This window comes from Eumetopias jubatus, unplaced genomic scaffold (assembly GCF_037043125.1).
Source record: "Eumetopias jubatus isolate StellerSeaLion01/CBP00866 unplaced genomic scaffold, mEumJub1_p1.0 scaffold_7, whole genome shotgun sequence".
Classification (NCBI taxonomy): Eukaryota; Metazoa; Chordata; class Mammalia; order Carnivora; family Otariidae; genus Eumetopias; species Eumetopias jubatus.
Window position 1 is genome coordinate 61,297,413 of NW_028274813.1, and position 21,601 is coordinate 61,319,013.

The 21,601-nt window shown below is 40.1% G+C and overlaps 1 protein-coding gene across 1 annotated transcript in view; it reads right to left on the reverse strand.

The window, feature by feature from the left end:
• Positions 1-21,601, reverse strand: part of PRORP (protein only RNase P catalytic subunit) — a 132,003-nt gene that overhangs the window by 5,484 nt on the left and 104,918 nt on the right. The window lies entirely within an intron of this gene.

Here is a 21,601-nt window from a genome sequence, read left to right on the forward strand (position 1 = left end):
AGTTTGTATACGACTGGATTAGATAGCATCTTTTCAGCCAACTTTTCCATGTCATGATTCTGCTGAGACTGCTACCTTTCACTGAAATCCTTTTTTCCACTCAAAGATCTGTCAATTTCTATTCTCTAGTCTCCTTTTCAGTGAATTTACTCCCATTTTCTCTACTTCCCACCCATCTTGTGTGCACATGACTGCCTCTCAAAAGTCTGGATTTTTAGCAAATCTAGTACGTTGGTAAGCTTGCCTACATTCAACCTTTCATAAGGAGAAGTCTATAGATTACTTTTATTGACAACTTACTAAACTAAGCTATAAATGGATATTACTAAGTAAAATAAAAGTTAATGAAAAATTATATTATATAACTGTATCAGAAATATAAAAGTTCTTTATAACAGTTGTTGAGCCTATGAAAATCAGGAGTTGAAAGTCACTGAATAAATCATTAATTTTCTTGAGGCTTGGTTGGAAAGGCACTGATTTTATTATTTTTACTTATTTATTTTAAAATATTTTACTTATTTATGTGACAGAGAGAGAGAGTACAGGCAGGGGTAGCAGCAGAGGGAGAGGGAGAAGCAAGCTCCCCACTGAGCAGGGACCCAATATGGCGCTCAATCCCAGGACTCCAGAACCATGACCTGAGCTGAAGGCAGATGCTTAACAGACTTGAGCCACCCAGGCACCCCTAAAAAGGCACTGATTTTAATCTAGCTTCCCTTTACTCATAATTTCTTCCCATGTAGATTTTTAGGATATTTAAAATTCTTTAATCAATAAAACTTCATTTATTTGGTCAGTTGTCAAATATTGCTATGGCACCTGTTATGTATAATATCTGTGTAGACTTTCTTAACAGTCTAAGAATGATTTTAGTAAGGGCCAAATTTTTAATATTACTGCTTAATGCTTTGGATTTATATCATCCATCCTACTCTATTACTAATTTTATTATTTTAGGGAACTGCAGTTGGTTTTATTACCCCTAATTAGTAGTTCTAGAATTAAGACAGAATGGACAAAACTTGCCCACTGAATGTGTGCTAATACATAAGCAGAAAAGTATACCAAGACCATTGTAAGGCCCCTAAACCCAAAGCCTTACAATCAGTAAAATATAATTCTTTCCTTCAAAGCTAGGAATAAAGGCTTCTGTGTTCATTCAACAGTTATTTCCCAGGCCTCACTATGTATAAGGCACATGGTAGGTATCTCAGCCTACAAAATTTTAAAAGACATGGCCCCTGGGGCGCCTGGGTGGCTTAGTCGGTTGAGCATCTGCCTTTGGCTCAGGTCATGATCTCAGGGTCCAGGGATCAAGCCCCGTATCAGTTCCCTGCTCAGCAGGAAGTCTGCTTCTCCCTCTCCCTCTGTCTCCGCACCCCACCCCGCCCTTGCGTGTGCATGCACACTCTCTCTCTCACATAAATAAATAAAATCTCCAAAAAAAAGACATGGACCCTGTCTTTAGTGAGGGAGTGACTATCAACCTAGGAAAATATATATGCTGGCTCTACATTTGTTAGGTGGTTAATAAATATTTTCTGATTAGCTGAAGAATATACTCAATCAAAAAAGTTGCTCATTATTGAAAACTTAAAAAATATAGACCAGAAGAAAGACAAAGAAGAAACCACTCATACCTTGCCACCCAAAGACTGTTAACATGTATTTACCAGTAGTTTTATTCCATACATTTTTATATAATCTTTTAAGCCATCATTTTAAAAGTTAGGCTAGTAATCAAAAGCAAAAATCTACACTGTAAGAAAGTTTGGCTCATCGATTCAAATACCTCAAAAGACATTGAGAGGTGCATCTCCTTCAGAATGCACTTATAACATTCCTTTCTTTTTAAGATTTTATTTATTTATTTGAGAGAGGGAAAGCATGAGCAGGGGGAGGGGGAGGGACATGGGGAGAGATGGAAAAGGACAAGCAGACTCCCGCAGAGCACAGAGCCCGATGCAGGGCTCCATGCAGGGCTGGATCCCAGGACCCTGAGATCATGACCCGAGAGGAGAGGAAGTCAGACGCTTAACTGTTTAGCCACCTGAGCCACCCAGGCACCCCTATAACATTCCTTTCCTAAAGCTATGCTGAGATTACAGATTATTTTCAGTGAGCCCAATTACAAATGTCAACTCAATTCATTAAGAGGAATAACAATTACTTTTAAATTTTCCATATGAGTTGCCACCAAGTTAAAGATACAAAAAAAAAAAATTCAAACAAAAACACTTTTTGATACTGATGGCTTAAATTTTCATGCAACTGGGAAGACATGGCTTAAAGAAAAACACAGTTGGGTCTTCAGAGCTATATGCTGGTTTAGATAAACGGCCTTGAGTTTCCTAATATTAAGTTAAAAATGGGGCCCCAGAGAAGAACAGGAAAAGATTAGCTTGAACTGCTCTGGGGCGCCATCTTGTGGCTCAGAGGTCTCTAGTAGCAGCAGCTCTCTGAAACAATGCAAACAAAGGAGAGTAAGTGAAAGACACAGGAAAGAAAGATGTGTATACAGAATAAAGGCACTGGCCTGAAACTGTAACAGTCTAGCTATGAGCCAACTTTCTCTCGGGTAAATTCCAGGGCTGGATCCAGTGGGCTGGGTCAGAGTCAGAGGTATACTCAGAACAGTAAAGAAAAAGAAAATTTACCTTAACTCTACGTTAGATCAAAAATAAAACTGGGAGGGATTTCCACTTCTAGGAAGATGGGAGTAGATCTACTTTTTCCTATCTCTGCCACTAAGTACAACTAAAACCCCTAGACGTTACATAAGACAAACACAGAAAGACTTTGAAAGTCTGATGTTTCCAAAAATCAAAATGTTTTCAAACACATTTAAGATATAAAATAATAGCATACGGGTGCCTAGCTGGCTCAGTCAGTGGAGCATGCAACTCTTGATCTTGGGGTTGTAAATTTGAGCTCCATGTTGGGTGTGGAGATTGCTTAAAAATAAAATTAAAAAAAAGCATAAAATGAGATTTATGCCTATTTTCCACATAAAGCAAAAAAAAAATTCAGAAATTAAAAAAAAAAAAGAAGACTGTGAAAGGTAGAGAGAAAAAAGCCTGGCTAGGGACCTGGGGGCATGAAGAATAACATGGCAGTGAGTTCTTTTTGCCTCATATATCCTAGACTTGGAGCTAAAGAAGCCGGAAACCCAGAAATGCCAATGGGCACAGACAAAAAGAGCCCAACAAAGGCCTGTTTTCTCTAGCCAAAGGACTACAAAGAGGCCATCTGGCAAGACAGAAAACTTGTTACAATGATGACACCAGCGGACAGTGATATTGTGTGTGTGTGTGTGTGTGTGTGTGTGTGTGTGTGTGTGTACACATATATATATATATGTATATGCTATACAAAGAGGTACACTAAAAAACACTATAGATTAAAAAATAAAATAAAAAACCCACCATAGGTACATAAAAGTGGAATTCTATAAAAAGTTCAAGTAGCCCATAGGAAGGCAAGAAAAATAAAACAAACACAAAAATAGAGATGATAGAAAACAAAAAATAAAATGGCAGGCATAATCTTAACATTTCTTTCTTTTTTTTTTTAAGATTTATTTGACACTGAGAGAGACAGCGAGAGAGGGAACACAAGCAGGGGAAGTGGGAGAGGGAAAAGCAGGCCTCCCGCCGAGCAGGGAGCCCGATGCAGGGCTCGATCCCAGGACCCTGGGACCATAACCTGAGCCAAAGGCAGACGCTTAATGACTGAGCCACTCAGGTGCCCCTAATCTTAACATTTCAATAATAACATGAAACAAAGGTCTGGGCTTTTTTTTAAGATTTTATTTATTTATTTGAGAGAGAGAGAGAGAGCACAAGCAAGGGGAGAGGCAGAGAGAGAGGGAGAAGCAGACTCCCCACTGAGCAGAGAGCCCCGATGCGGGACTCAATCCCAGGACCAGGAGATCATGACCTGAGCTGAAGGCAGACGCCCAACCATCCGAGCCACCCAGGTCCCCCAAAATGTAAAGGGCTTTAATACACCAATTAAAAGAGGCTGGCAGATGGGGCACCTGGGTGGCTCAGTTGGTTAAACGTCTGCCTTTGGCTCAGGTCATGATCCCAGAATCCTGGGATCAAGTCCCACATCGGGCTCTCTGTTCAGTAGAGAGCCTGCTCCTCCCTCTTCCTCTTGCTCTGCCTACTTGTGCTTTCTCTCTCTGTCAAATAAACAAATAAAATATTAAAAAAAATAAAAGAGGCTGGTAGAGTGGATTAAAAAACATAACCCAGCTATACACTATCTAAAAGAAACTCATTTCAAATATACAAATATAGGCTAGTGGAAAGTTAAAGGATGGAATAAGTTAAATCACACAAACTATTCATCAAAGGAAAGCCAGAGTGGCTACATTAATATTAAATGAAGTAGGGTTCAGAGCAAAGAAAATGACCAGATATGCAGAGAGACATTATGTGATAAAAGGATCAATCCACCAAGAAGACACAGCAATCCTAAATGTGTGTAGACCAAACAACAGAGCTGCAAAATGTGTGAAGCAAAAATTGTGAAATAGACAAATCCACAATTACAGTTGGAGACTTCAATCCTCCTCTCTCAACAACTGGGAGAAGACCTAGACAGAAAATCAGCAAGCATATGGAAGAACTCAACAACACCATCCATGTTCATGGATTGGAAGCCTCAAGACAGTAAAAATGTCAATTCTTGAGGCGCTTGGGTGGCTCAATTGTTAAGCATCTGCCTTCGGCTTGGGTCATGGTCCCAGGGTCCTGGGATTGAGCCCCTCATCGGGCTTCCTGTTCAGTGGGAAGCCTTCTTCTCCTTCTCCCACTCCCCCTGCTTGTGTTCCCTCTTCGCTGTCTCTCTCTCTGTCAAATAAATAAATAAAATCTTAAAAAAAATGTCAATTCTCTCCCAAATTGATATGTGGGTTTTTAATGCAATTCCTACCAAAATCCCAGCAAGATTTTTTGGTAGATATATACAGGATTATAATAAACTTATATGGTAAGGCAAAGGAAGAACAGCTAAAACAATTTTGAAAAAAAATAAACTGGGAAGAATCAGTCTACCTCATCTTAAGCCCTATTATAGAGCTAAAGTAATCTAAATTCTGTGATATTGATAGAGGAATAGGCATATAGATCAACAGAACAGAACAGGTGACCCAGAAATAGACCCACACAAATATGCCAAGGAAAGATAACGTTTTAAACAAATGGTGCTGAAGCAATTGGACATCCATAAGTAAAAAATAAACCTCTATTTAAATCTCATACCTTATATAAAAAATTCAATCAAAATAGACCATGGAATTAAATATTAAACATAAGCTATAAAGTTTTAGGAAAAAACCTAGGAGAAAAATCTTCATGATAGAGCTACACAGAGTTCTTAGACTTGACATCTAAGACATTGTCTATAAAAGAAAAAATTGATAAATTTTTGAAACAAGTACTTAGACTTGACATCTAAGACACTGTCTATAAAAAGAAAAATTGATACATTTTGAAACAAGGAAAAATTGATAAATTTTGAAATTTTTGAAACTTTATGAAAGACCTGTTAAAAAGATGAAAAAGACAAGTTACAGACTAGGAGAAAATACTTGCAAATCACATATTCAACAAAGAAGTGGTTTCTAGAACACATAAAGAATCTCAAAACTCAACAGCTAAAAAAAAGCAAACTATCCAAATAAAACATGAACAAAGTCCTTTTGGGGCACCTGGCTGGCTCAGTTGGTACAGCATGTGACTCTTCATCTTGGGATCATGAGTTCCAGCCCCACCTTGCACCAAAGAAGACATACATGATATACAAGCATATGAAAAGATATCCAACATTACTAGCCATCAGGGAAATGCAAATTATAATCCAATGAGTATCAGAATGGCTAAAATGAAAAATAGTAATAACACCAAATGCTGGTGAGGATATGGAGAAACTGAATCACTCATATATTGCTGGTGGGAATTTAAAATGGTACAGCCACTCTAGGAAACAGTTGGACAGGTTCTTGTAAAATTAAATATGCAACTACCACATGATCAAGTTATTGTATTTCTGTGCATTTATCCGAGAGAAATGAAGACTTATGTTCACATAAAAATTTGTACACACATGTTTAATTATGTTTATTCGTAATAGCCAAAATCTGGAAACAATCCAGATGTCCTTCAATAGATGAATAGTTAAACAAACTGGTACATCTAGATCATGGAATACTAAACAACAATAAAAAGGAACAAACTATTGATATTGCAACAACCTGGATTGATCTCCATAGAATTATGTCTTGTGAAAAAAGCCAGACATAAAGGGTTATGTACTGTGTGATTCCACTTACGTAACATTTCTGAAATGAGAAAATTCTAAAAACTGAGAACAGATTAATGGCACCTGGGGGCTAAGGAGGAGGTGAGGTCAGGCGGGAAGTAGGTATGGCTATAACAGGGCAACAGGAGGGATCCTTGTGGTGATGGAAATTTCTCTATCTTGACTGTATCAAGCTCAATATCCTGGTTGTGATAATATAGTTGGGTAAGATGCTACCATTGGAGGAAAGTGGGTAAAAGATACATGGAATCTCTGTGCACTATTTCTTACATCTGCATATGAATCTACGATTATCTCAAAATAAAAAGTAAACAAAAAAGCCAAACTGAAACAAAAAACAAAACCTCTAAAACCAAAACTGGGGCTTCTAAGGACAAAGGGGTGTGACAAATAGCCAATATGTATTGGATGGTCAATACAAGATATAAAAGGCAATCCTCTCCTGAGACTATAAGCAGGAAATAAGTTTAGATGAGAAAGGAAGAATTTTCTTGAGCTCAGGGTAGTCCTGGCCAGGGAAGCTGCAATCCACTCTAGACTGCTCTAACCTGGGAAACCATGAGATGGGAAGGACAGTTCTGGGCTTGTCTAAGGAGTCTAGAATCTGAGCCACATAGTAGAACAAACTGAACAGTATGGCTCCTTCTAGAGAATATCTAAAATTCCACACTGATTCCAGAACTTCTCTGGGAACCTCAAGGTTAACCTGAAATTAGATCTCACATACTCCTCACAGCCCCATTGCTCCTTAAGATGTCTAAAGGATAATTTTCCAAAAACCAGAAGAGTAAGGACAAATTTCAGACTAATATTTGATGCAAACATTTTCTGGTTTAGGCGTTCATTCGAACTTGGTTACTCTCCTGCAGGAACAGATAAAAGGTTTCTTTTTACTTGTAAGTGATACACTTATTTTTGGTATAAAATTGCTGAAAGGTAGTTCCTGAGCTTAGGGTAAAAATACATTTGGCAGGGCTACATGTGTTAGAAATAACTGTGTGGGGATCCTCAAGAAGTAGAAAAGCTACCTGAGAGTGGTAGAGGCCAATGAGGGCAAGAGCTTTTCTGAGTAATCCTAGACAACAAGGGTAACTTCCTTTCCCCATTCTTAACTTTCTACCCCACTGCCTGCAGTCTCTCGCACTTCCTGGCTTGTATGAACCGTAGATCTTAAAAAACTCTTAAGCCTTTGGGATCCGACGTCTACAGAAATTAGTTTTTATGCCAGTTCCTCAGCAAGATAACTACAATCAGTATACCTTATATTAAGAATCCTCATTATCAGACACCTTCTGGAAAAAGTTTTGGAAACAACACAAATGTCCAACAGACAGATAAACAAAATGTGTAAATGCATACAACAGAGTATTATTCAGCCTTAACAAGGAATAAAATTCCGATACATGCTACAACATGGATAAACCTAGAAGACATTATGCTAACATTGTGAAGACATTAAGCCAGACACGGAAGAACAGATATTATATGATTCCACTTACATGATGTACCTAGAGTAGTCCAATTCATAGAGACAGAAAATATAATGGTTGCAAGGGGTAGGGTTGGGGGATGAGATATTGTTTAATGAGTACAGAGTTTCAGTTTGGGAAAGTGAGAAAGTTCTAGAGATGAATGGTAACGATGGTTGCACGACAATGTGAAGTACTTAATGCTATTGAACTGCATACTTAAAAATGGTTAACACAGTGTCTTATATGTAAGTGATGAATCACTAACTTCTACTCCTGAAACTAATATTACACTGAATGTTAACTAACTGGAACTTAAACGAAAACTAAAAACTACAAAAAAAATGGTTAACATAAATTTTGCACTATGTATATTTTGCCACAATAAAAGTTTTATGATTGAAATCTAAAAGTATAAACAAAAGTAGGTAAAACAGCATAATGAACTGCTGGGTAGCTGTCACCAGCTTCGGTAATTATCAGCCTCTGGCCAATCCAATTTCATCTGTCTCCCAACTCAGATTATTCTCCCTCTCAGATTATTTTGAAACAAATCCCAGACATCATATCATTTCATCTGTAAATATGTCAGAATGTACGTCTAAACATAAGGACCCTTTAAAAAAATAAGCACAATGCCATTATCCTATCTAAAAAATTAACAATAATTCCTTAATATCAAATATACAGTGTTCATCTGAGTCATAATTTTTTTTACAGTCTTCAAAAAAAAAAATCAAGATCTAAAAAAGCTCCATATATTGCAATTGCTTGATTGCAGTTAAAGAAATGTGGCTGTTTGTCTTAGAATTTCCCGCACTTAGATTTCGCTGACTGCATCCCTATGATATCATGTAACATATTCTCCAGGCCTCTGTTTTTCTTACAAATCGGTAGTTGGATCTAGAGACTCGATCAGAGTCAAGGATTTTTTGGGAGTGCACTTACGTATGTGTGTGCGTGCGCATGTGTGTGCTTAAAATGGCGGCCTGATACAGTGAAAACTCCAGTTCATTCATCAACCATTAATGAGCACTTCTCTTGTCAGCCAATAAGCAGGGAGTACTGGAGATACAGATAGAAAGACATAGTTATCTCTAACCTCCAGGAGTTTGCGGTCAAATGACTATAATATAATTTAATAAGTGCTAAGAGGGAGGACAAAGGATGGGCACTTAAATCACACTGGGGGTGGGGAGAGTGGTCAAGGAGGTCTCCACAGAGGAAGCAACAGCTGAGGTTTCAGATGAATTATCCGGGCAAGGAATGGGAGTTTCCAAGGACAAGGAGTAGATGAGGTATCACAGGAAGGATACAGACTTAGAGGGGAATAAATCTGAGGATGAAACATGAGGAATACTATTTTTTGAAGGGTAGAGTGATGAGAAAATTCTTTAATGTAAACTGAGGAATAGCAAGAGAGATGAAAGAAAGACCAGGAGACGAAAGTCTTTCAGAAAGACTATAAAGAGCATTTCAGGAAGAAAGGAGAGGCTAAGTATCGGTGCTTACAGAGACACCAAAGTGCAGCCTGCAGTTTGGAGGAGTCATTTTGATGACACCACGGGGGCAGGACTGAGATTTCAGTTGGGTTCCTAAACTACATACGGTTACAGTTTGCTTTGTCCAGAGAGACTCTGTCTTACAAGCCTGGTTCTATTTTGCTTACCAAAAATAACAATCAATTCTGCTTTTTCATTTCAGAAACTGTGTCATGTGTCCTCTTCAAAATTTCCAGCTTCCAGAAGCTTCAATGTGAAGGGAGGAGGTGTTTGATTTTTTTTTTTTAAAGATGGAAGAGACTTGACAACCTTTATATTCTGAGAAAAAGTAAGCAGCAAAGTAGAGGCTGAAGATACGGGCATAGAGGGGATGATTGTTGGAACCAGTTTTCTGAGAAAGCAGGCAGAGAATCTAGAGAACAGGTGAGAGAGAGAACACCTCTAGCACAGAGATGATTTGAACAGAGATAAACTGGTTTGACTGTGGTGTGTGGGGGGGTGTGTGTGTGGTGTATGTGGAAACACGAGCTCGCTCCTCCCGACAGCTTCTATTTTCTGTGTGCAGCAGGAGGTGAGTCATTGACCGAGGGACGGCGGTGGTGGGGAGCGGCAGGCCTGAGGGCAGAGGCACCCAGACGATACAACTGGTGTGAGGCAGCAAGTGGGAGCCAGCTGCAGACGCCCGGGGCAAGCCAATCAGCGTAAGAACCTAGAAAAGGGTGGAAGCCAGGGGTGCCTACAGGCAGCAGCAGTGGGCACAGAGGGGGGATTTTCAGCACTCAGCATCCTGGCTGAGAGGCCGTCGTGAGTAATGATCATCCCTTATCCCACATTCACGTTTGGTCAAAAGGCACTTTCAGGTGGAACCATAATCTAGACCAGCACTCATCTAATACCAGTTTCCGTATTTACTGCTGGAGGTACCATTCCAAATTTACATCAGCAAAGGATCTGTGGTTTGGAGGTCCAGACCTGAGACAGGAATTCCAAGTTCCTATTTTATTTATTTGCTCCGATTGCTTTATTTTTAAAACGTGATATCAGGTAGCCTCCCACCCTCTCCACTCCCCCACTATCCTTAACAGTATTATGAACATTTATCTATCAAGTCATCATCAACAAAAATGTAAAATGCCATCACAGCCACATACAATTTCTATATGAAAAGCTCATTGGAGAAAGGATCTCAAAACCATGTGGCTTTCAGGGCACACTCTCTCTGGCAACGTCTACCCCTTCTAATGACTTTTGGAAACAACCAGGTGCCAATTCGATAAGGTGGCCCCGGGAGGCCGCATGTTAATGCTGAAGTATGCTTCCTTCCTCAACCTACCTCTCCACCTTCAGCCCAATCTCTCCCCTTTTAATGTGGAGGAGTGGTGGGGCAATGGTGAGGAGAAGCTGTATTTACTTCTCTTAGCCTGACTGAAGGGCAACCCCTCCCCCAATTCTATTCAGCTAGTTAGAGCTCGGTACCCAGTGGATAAGGCACCCAGTGTCATTCCCTGGCATCTTCTCATGCCGGTATTCGATGTGTGAACTGGGAAGTTCAAAGATTCCTGCACTCAGCTGTGGACAGTTTTCTTTAAAAGATCTGATGTAGAAGGGGGAATTTGATTAAGTAGAAATTGTTCTCATTGAAAATGGTCAGCAGCTGTTACAGGTGCAAACTGTGACCAGATGGGGTGTTTGAGGTGCAAGGCACTGTGCACTTTAAGCTTTTGGAGGCCTCATTTTTCTCAGATAAAACCATGTAAGTGCTCACATCGAGGAAGATGTAAAGTGATTTTGTCTTTGACCTATCTCCTCTTTATGCATGCACACAGCTATAGTTGAGCACCTGAGGTGTGTGCAAGGAAGCAGATTAATTTTAAATAGAATGTTGAGGGTGCCTGGGTGGCCCAGTTGGTTAATCATCTGCCTTTGGGTCAGGTCATGATGTCAGGGTCCCGGGATCGAGCCCTGCGTCAGGCTCTCTGCTCAATGGGGAGTCTGCCTCTCCCTCTGCCCCTCCCCTGCACTCATGCATGTGTGCGCACTCTCTCTCTAATAAATAAAATCTTTAAAAAAATAGAATATTGATGCTAAAGAGATTATTTTCCATTATTTGTAAGTGGAGAGACTTAAAATTCCATAAAAAAGAAAAAGAAATTCTTAAAATAACCACAAACAGCCAGCATATAGTTTTTTTGGACACTAAAGTCAGGAAATACACATTCACTTTTTATGTTATAGTGGAGGGTTCCTATTTGACTCTGGCTGGGTTTTAGGATATGATGTGTTTAAGTCAAAAGCAGACAAGAGAGGGCGCCTGGGTGGTTCAGATGGTTAAGCATCTGCCTTCGGCTCGGGTCATGATCCTGGGGTCCTGGGATCGAGTCCCGCATCGGGCTCCCTGCTCCTTGGGAGCCTGCTTCTCCCTCTGCTTCTCTCTCTCTCTCTCTCTCTCTCTCTCTCCCTCTGTCTCTCATGAATGGATAAATAAAATCTTGAAAAAATATATTTAAAAAAAAAGCAGACAAAAGAAAGCAAGAAAAGTAAACAAAGATTCTTTGGATCCTTCCCTTTCATGCGCATTAATTAATTTTGACAATTATTCCCCACAAACTACGAGACCAGGAAATCACTTTAGAGACACAATGATCGATGCACTCCATAGAGGCAATGTTCTCACAGACTCAGAAGACTACAAACACAGTATTTATAAATTGACACACTGTGCTCTCCACAAAGTTTGCAGCAGAAAAAACAAGGCATGGCAAGTCATAACTTACACTAGAACAATGGAGTTTTCTACTTGTTTCTGTGTTCCTACCATCTGCAGGTAAGCACATACTCAGTTTCATTCTCTTCTTTGTCTTTGTAACTCTCACTGTTCTCTTGAGCTAAGTTTTGGGAAGAGAATTCCTGCCCTAGAGATAGTCCTCAGGTGACTGCTATTTTCGACATTTTTTTGTGTACCTCTGAAAATGCCACCAAGGAGGAGTGCAGGAAACCCACCAAAGTTGTGGCTCAAGGCTTCTCGTCATATTTTCATTTGCCAACTACTTACTGGTGCTGTCTCAGACTCAATTCTACCTATGAAGCAGTTGCTGCTTACACACACACACACACACACACACAAAGAGAGAGAGAGAGAGAGAGAGAAAGAGAGAGATCATATGTTTCGTTGCTGGAACTGTTCAAGAGCTATATGCCATGTGAGATATAGATTAACACTTGATGAAAATGGGTGAATTGGAAGAAGATGAAAAAAGGAAATGTTTTAGAGAAGCAGCAGAAGCTGGGGTGAGGAGGGGGAGGGAAACTTCACTGGGTGGTATTCAAGAGCCTGGTGGTGTCCAGAGAGGCGAGGCCGGGACTGAACCAGAGTCCTGCTTCCATCTCTGGGACCATGAACTCTGAACACAGATTTAAAACTCTGATGACTGATTGACTATAAAGTTCTTTAAACCTCTTGGAAGGAAGTATACAGACAAAATACTATCACTTTATTATGATGTCATAAATGATCCCACTACATTACATTAGACTCACCATCTCCTATATCCTGCTTTCGTCAGTCTCTGGTATTTTGGGGAGATTTCAATGATCTCATGTTGTCTTTAGTCAATGAAACAATCCTACTGAGGAAGAGAAATGCCCTTCCTGACTTGGGAACATCCTGTCAAGTGTGGGATGTGTTTCCTCCATACCATGTCTCTCCGATGCCATTAGCACCCACACAGTTGTCCGGCCTTTTAGAGAATGATTAAATTGGCCAAGATGGATTTCCCCATCTAGCTGAGAGTCAGCACTGTCTAGAAGACAGAAGATTTCACTCCTGACTCATAGAATGACTTTTCTCCAAACATTTACATGCATCCTTTGGTCTTTTTAGTTTCTCTGTTAAGATATTTGTGTTTCTTTTATCACGGTGAGGCAGAAAAGGACAGTATTTTGAAGACTGAAAACTAATTTCAGGAAGATTAAATTTAATTACTCTGATGCATTTTCATTTCCACTTTCAAAAATTTACTTAAAATTTCTGCCAGGGTTCTAGATCCAGTTCATGTACAGGGCGTAATCTGCTCACACTGGGAAAGTATGTAAATGCTTTCAGGCTCACAGATACCATTTAATAACTAGAAGAGAAAGAATAAGATGAGGGGACTGTGGAGGCTTGAAAATTTGTGTAGCCTTTCCATGGCTGCATTGATTCACATAGCTTCTGTTTTAGCACAGAGCCACATACAACTGTACACTGTGACTATTGATTTTGTTTTCTGGAACAATCTTGTCAGTTCAAAATAGACAAAAGACCCAGGAACAGAAAAAGACACCTTGGATATCTCCAGTTAATGTTTCAGGGCATCTATACAGCTCTGCAGTGGAAGGGCTTATATAGTAAATGAAACTGAATAGAGACATAAAAGAGACTTTTCCAATTTATACCTAGTATTTGATAGTATAGTAATTAAGAGCAACGAGCTTTGAAGTCAGGCTGCCTGGGTTCAAATTCTGGTTCCACTATGTCAGAACTGTGTGACCTTGGGAAATTTACATTTCCTCTTTGGGCCTGTTTCATCACTGGTAGAATGGAGATACAAATTGGGTTATTATGAGGATCAATGTAGATGCATTTAGCTACAAAGCCCATGGAAAAATACTCAATAAGTACTAGGTATTATTAGACAGTACAGCCTGGATTAGGACATTTAGACCTCCCAAACCTCACTGTATCCACTCCCCCCAAAAAACAAAACAAAACAAAACAAAACAAAACAAAACAAAAAGGAAAGAGAATCAAAACAGAAGAAAAAGAAAGGAAAGAGGTTCTTTTGGTATTGTCACAGACTTGGGTGATTTTTGTGTTAATCTCTCTGTCAACACTTGTTAATAACGAGTAAAATGTAAGCTTTCAGGTTAAGAAGACAAAAGGAACACATGCATCTAATATTAATCCCACATGAGATCCCAGTAAAACTATAATACAGAGCCTTCTAAAATGACAAACCCACAAGAACTTGGAGAACAAGAAGGGAGATAATAGCAATAAAATCTGGACGCTTTTGGAAAGGAGACGGACAGGTGGTAACTAACATTGCATATCCAACAAAGTTAGATTTGAAGAGGGGTAAGCTAAGAACCAACTTGATTTCTCAAAATACTCCAGAACTGAAAGCAAAGGAGGCGCACTAAATGGAAGTCTATGTCCTACCTCAGGAGAACTGGGTAAAAGCTGTTAAAGAAGCATCAGATTCCTAAATTTGCCCTCCCACCCCACATCCATATTGCTTCTGCTGGGGTCGGGGCAGGAAGTCTGAAGGTTCATTACTGGGATGTGGTAAATCAAAGGATCTCTAGACTGGAGTACCAAGCACATTTGACAGTGTGCATACTATACTGAAAATAGGGATTACGTGAATATATGCATACTGAAATTAGAATGTAGAGAAACTCAGACCCGTTTCCTTCCTTGGCTCTCAGAAACACTAGCAGTAGTTAAGTCCTTTACCCTGCAGGCAAGATACTGGAAACTCTCCTTTGGGGAATCTGACCAGGCAAAGAAAAAAACCCTAGATATACTGATTGGGAATTCCCCAACAAATGGCCCACCCAGATCACCCTACTGTGAAGTCAACAGCCAATAATCCCACCTACACACTCAGAGCTTCTAATCAGCTCTTTAGATTATGTTTAATCCTAAATAGATAGCAAAGAATTATCACAGGGTGGAGAGCCTGTGAAATGGAAGAGTATAAAACAAGGAAAACTAACAAACAAAAGAGTATAAAGGGAGAAGGCAAAAACCCTACAAAAACCTATCATTAAAATCCTATGAGATAATGGGGTGCCTGAGTGGCTCAGTTGGTTGAACCTGACTCTTGATCTCAGGGTCATGAGATAGAGCCCCCTGTGAGGCTCCCCGTTAAGCAGGGAGTCTGAAATTCTTTCCCTCTGCCTCTCCCCTGCATGCGTGTGTGTACGTGCTCTCTCTAAAAATAAATAAATCTTAAAAAAAAATCCCATGAGACCATGCATTCATTATGCTTTTATTTTTTTAAAGGAAGAAAATAAAGAAGGGCTCTTAGGAATTAAAACATGGCTGCTACCATGAGTAAAAAAAAAAAAAAATCAACAGAAGGGTAGGAAGAGAACACTGAAAAGGCTTCCCAGAAAAGGAGATAAAAAATAGATAAACAATAGATAAAAAAGAGATTAAAAAATAGATAAAAAATAGATAAAAAAGAGATAAAAAAATAAATTTAGAGGACCAGCCTGGAAGATCTAACATGTGAATAAGAGAGAGAGAGAGAGAGAGAGAGAGGTAGAGAGGAAGGAAGGGAGGGAGGGAACGAACAGGGAAAACAGAGAGGAGTCATCAATGAAATAATCAAAGAACATTTCCTAAAACAGAAAGATAGTGAGTTTTTAGATTGAAATAGTCCATGGGGTACCTGGGTGGCTCAGTTGGTTAAGTGTCCACCTTTGGCTCGGGTCATGATCCCAGAGTCCGGGGATGGAGCCCCGCATCACTGGGCTCCCTGCTCAGTGGGGAGACTGCTTCTCCCTCTCCTCTGCCCCTCCCCCCTGCTTGTGCACGCTCTCTCTCTCTCTCTCAAATAAAATCTTTTTTTTTTAAAGAATGAAATAGTCCATTGCATACCCAACTCAATGAATGGCAAACAGACCATATCAAGCCACACTACTATAAAAGCTTATAACACTGGAGACAAAAAGACAATTCCAAAGACTTCCAGAAAGAAAAAAGCAGATCATATAGAAAAGATCAGGCGACACAATGTCTTCAGATTTCTGCTTTTCCCATAAGCAGCCTGAGGCGATCTCTGAAAATGGTTACTTGACCCAGAAAACCCTACAAAATCATACAAATCAAGAGGTTCAAATCTTCGTGTTCACTTTAAGAACACACATGAAACTGCCCAGGCTATCAAGGGTATGCAGATCTGAAAAGCCACCAAGTATCTGAAGGATGTCACTTTGCAGAAGCCATGTGTGCCATTCCGTCGCGACAATGGTGGAGTTGGTAGGTGTGCCCAGACCAAAGAGTGGGGCTGGATGCAGGGTCGGTGGCCCAAAGAGTGCTGAATTTTTACTGAGAGAGTCATGCTGAACTTGAGGGTTTAGACGTAGATTCTCTGGTCACTGAGCACATCCAGGTAAACAAAGCCCCCAAGATGCGGCATAGAACTTACACGGTTCATGGTCAGGTTAACCCATACATGAGCTCTCCCTGCCACACTGAGATGCTCCTTCCTGAAAAAGAGCAGAGTGTCCCTAAGCCAGAAGAGGAGGTTGCACAGAAGACAAAGATAGCCCAGAAGAAACCAAAACTTATGTCTCAGGAGTAAATTCTGCATAAAATAAATGCAAATAAAATTTTTAAAAAATGTTTTCAGATTTCCAACACTGGAAACAAAGCACTGTCTTCAAAATTCTGAAGGAATATTATTTCTAACCTAGAAATCTATTTTCAGCCACTCTTTCATATATAAGAATAATACAAAGACACTTTCAGACATGGATGTGTTCCAAAATTTTACTTCCCACGCACCTTTCCTTATGAAGCTCCTGGAGAATGTTTTCCGCCAGACACCAACCCAAGAAAGAGGAAGGCAGGAAATAGGAGAGAGGCAATGGGAAGCGCAGGAGGATGGTGAAGAGATTCCAGGATAAGGGCTGTGTATAAGATTCAGAGGGCAATCAATCCAGATTGGAAAGTAACTTGAGAGATGGCCACACTGGGGACAGTCATCACCACGATCCCCACTGCCATGACATCGGCATTTTCATTTGCGCACAGAGTTATACTTGGCTGTCTTACCACAGTCTGGAGTTACTATACTCCCACTTCATGCCCTGCTGCTGATCAGTGAAGACTGCATTTTACTGAAAAGGCAAGAAAATTTTACTTTGAGCTACTTCTAAACGCTGGAGGAGATCCACATGAGTTTAGAGGCAGTAAAAACACAGCCTGCCGTGTTTGACCGTATTTCTGTCAAATGTACAACTGATTCATAACTACAACTCTGCCAGATGCCCTCACTGTGGTAAAAACCTCTGTTTCCTAAGACTCGTGCATAACCCTGAACCCTTACCTTCCCAGAAGGGGCTCTTAGAAGCTCTCAGAGAAGCCATGAACCAAAGATTCTGTTCACATTCTCTGGGGAATTGTCATCTAATAGCGACAATACTGCTCTTTCCTCACACACCTAGGGCTGAGCTTGCTACTCAGTTTTTCACACCTAAACAAAGAAAAGCAAGGAAATTATTTACACCATACTCAGGCTGTGGGCATGGGGGAAGAAGAGGTTAGCAGGAGGAAGAAAAATAGGGCACAAAGAAAGCCTCTTAATCTGACTGGCAGGTACAGGAGAGTCAGTTTTATTATTACTCTGCACGCTATACATTTAAAGTGTTCTTAATGACATGTTACATACACACCGGAGGCTTTGTAATATGAATCATATGAAGGTCCCAATAGTCTACCATTTTTGAGGTACAAAGAGCAACCTCATATGTTTAAATCTAACAGTTCAGGGGGTGCCTGGGTGGCTTAGTCGGTTAAGCGTCTCTCGGTTTCAGCGGGTCATGATCTTGCGGTCCCGGGATCAAGCCCCACGTCAGGCTCCAGCTCAGTGTGGAGTCCGCTTCAGATTCCTTCTCCCTTCCCCTTTGCCCCACCCGGCTCACAAGTGCACGCACTCTCTCTCAAATAAATAAATAAATAAATACACTTGATCTTAGCCAAAGGCCAAGAAGTGATCTCTCAAATAAATAAATAAATAAATAAATAAAATCTTAACAAAACAACAGTTCAGGCTCAGCAATGTACCTGTGCCCTTGATGCAAGTCAAGAGCCTAAGTTTCCCCATTTGCAAAATGCAAAGTGAAAAAATAAAACAGAGAATTTCTTTGATGTAATGAACTCTCATAATTGCAAAACTCTCATATTATGTATGCCCAGTACAATAATTCTTGTCCTCTAAAAAGTTAAAATGTAACACTAATGGGGAAATTCCTTTGTGTTTCCCAGAGAAAAGATCCAGCAAATATTATATTCATATAACTATAGTTTAATGTAACGTAACAACGAGAACTTAGGAACAGTTTTTAGAAATCCCCAAACCCTCACATTTCCCTCACTTTTGCTTTTCTTAGCAGAAATAGGGGCACAGAAACTGGAAATGACAGGAAGCAATAACGGGGATGTGATTTGAAGGAGAGGTGTAAGAGGAAGAATTACATATAAAATGAGACAAGTGCGCTCACTATTCTCTTATCAAGGCGGAGATATGGGTGGACTGAGTTGGTTCTTGATAGAAGAGCTATTATGAGGCTCTTTTTCCAAGTACACAGATTAAAAATTCATGTAAACTAAAAAGAAGAATCTTCTACTTTTCTCCCTTTAGCTATAATTTACTAGGCAATTCTGATGTGTCAGAAGCACTTTAAATGTCTTTATATACATCATCATTTCATCCTCATAGATGTCCTATGATTTTGGTACCATTATTACCACCCTGCTCCTAATGCCCTTTTACAAATGAGGTAACAGAGGCTCAGTAAGGTGAAGGAAATAGCTCATGGTCACAGGTCAGTAAACAGCAGAGCCAGGTTTCAAACCTACGTTAATTCTAACCTCAAACCCATTCTCTGAATCAGTAACCCTCATATTAAATACCTCTTCATTCTAACTCCTTTCTTTTCAAAATGTTCCCTTTGTAATCCTGCCCTTTAATCTATAGCTAACTGTGATTATAATTTTTCCAGTAGCATCTACTGCTCCCTCCTGAGTGAGTTGTGGGAAATCCCTAGGTACTTTTGTTTGAAGATCTAACACTGTATTTCTCATACTAGGGTATACACAAGCAGGATTTGGCAATATATTGGGGGTACCCGGAAGCCCAGAGGACTAACAAGCACATCCTCCTGGACTGACAATTTTACTTCAGGTTTTTTTTTGTTTTGTTTTTTGTTTTTTTTTTCCTCCTTGTTTTTTATTTGAAAACAGAGATGCTATGATACCTGCAAATGCAAGATCTACATTTTTTTTTTAAGATTTTTTTTTTTTATTGGTTTATTTGAGAGAGAGAGCATGAGAATGAGAAGGGGGAAGGGCAGACGGGGAGAAGTAGAAGCACACTCCCTGCTGAGCAGGGAGCCTGATGCAGGCCTCAATCCCAGGACCCTGGGATCATGACGTGAGCCGAAGGCAGTCGCGTAACCAACTGAGCCACCCAGGCACCCTTAAACAACAGAAACTTATTTCTCACAGTTCTGGAGGTCGGGAAGTCTGAGATCGGGGTGCCAGCATACTCAGGTTCTGGTAACAGCTTTCTTCCTGGCTTACAGATAGCTGCCTTTTCACTGTGCCCTTGGCATGGCAGAGAGAGAACTCTGTCTCTTCCTCTTCTCATAAACACACTAATCCCATCATGAGGACCCCCCATGACTTCATCTAAACCTAAACATTGGTGGTTAGGGCTTCACATGTGAATCTGGAAGGGGTACACACGAATCGGATCTTCTGTTCTTGTTTTTCATCCACTCAAGGCCTGATCTAACCAATTCATAACACGCTGCCAAGCTGGCATTCAAATGCTGAAAATGTGATCATTCGCTTTGAAAAAATATTGTTTGTTTTCAGGGAAGCAGAACATCTCTGAAAGAAGCACAGGATGTGGATTGAGTGTAGTACTAGACAGCTGTTAACCTCTGGGCAAGTCACTTAGCCTCTGAGCCAGTTTCCACATAAGTGACAAAAATAGGGCGCCTGGGTGGCTCAGTCATTAAGCGTCTGCCTTCGGCTCAGGTCCTGATCCCAGGGTCCTGGTATCGAGCCCCGCATCAGGCTCCCTGCTCAGCGGGAAGGCTGCTTCTCCCTCTCCCACCCCCCCTGCTTGTGTTCCCGCTCTCGCTGTGTCTCTGTCAAATAAATAAATAAATAAAATCTTTAAAAAAAAAGTAAAACAACAAAAATACAATTACTTACTCCAAAAAAATATGTGAGGATAAAATCAGACAGTATCTATGAAAGGACTCAGGAAGCTTTAAAAGACTACATATTGTTATTGTTAGGCTATGAAAGCACACAAAGGTGGTACATTGATACACAGCTTTGACAGACCCTAAAAGATTAAGATGTTAAGAGAATTAAGTTTTCAGGAAAATAGACTGGACGTATATTTTCAAAGATCCTTTACTTTAATTCCTTGATTTAAGCACATCTATTTCTTCTTAGTTCCACTGTCGTCAGTTCAGTTCAAGATGCCATTAGGTCTCCTGATTGGTCTTTTTTTTAAGACTTTATTTGACAGAGAAAGAGAGAGAGCGAGCACAAGCAGGGGGAGCGGCAGACAGCGGGAGAAGCAGGCTCCCTGCTGAGCATGGAGCCCAATGTGGGGCTTATCCCAGGACCCTGAAATCATGACCTGAGCCGAAGGCAGACACTTAACTGACTGAGCCACCCAGGCGCCCCGTTTCCTGGTTGGTCTTGCAACCAGGTTTCTAATGGACCACTGCCAGGTTACTTTTCCTGCAACATTGCTTTCTTCTTGTCGTTTTCCTATGCATCCCACTTTCTGGGATTCATCCCAATTTCTGGGATTGGTAGACTATCCTAACCTGGAGGTGTGAACAAATCCAGAACTACCTGGTGAGGGGAGGGCTAGATATGCAGGTGTGGAAATTGCAACACAGAACAACATACACAACACAAAAGTGTAACATTACACTTTTGCGGGAAGATGAGATCACGGACTTTGGAGTCAGATTGGCATTTGAATTCTGGATCTGTTATTTGTATCTATTTATTCTAGGAAATGGTTTAATTGCACCTCAATTTATAAAATGGAAATTTAATTGCTTACTTCATAGGGTTACTTTAGCATAGTGTCTAACTTCACGTATGTCTTCGTTTCTGTCCCTTCATATAAAACAGATAGAAAAATAAGATGTTAATAAGAAAAAAATGATTATGTGCTTGTATATTTAGAGTTTTGTTTGCTACACTTAATAAGCAGGTATTATATCTAAAGTTCAAGAAGATAAAAAGGCTACATTGGAAAGGGGAACAACTTAATAACACAGTTCACATCTGTTCCGCAAATACATCTTTTGACATATTCAGCTATCTCCCTGGTTAAAACATCAAATGTAAATCTATGGTTAAACTGTAAATTAAGCTTGAGACTTACATGGTCATTTCTGCCTGTAGACTAGGATGGATTTGAAAGAAACAAAGCTGGAGATGAGAAAGCAGTCAGGAGGATATGGTAGATATTTAAGCAG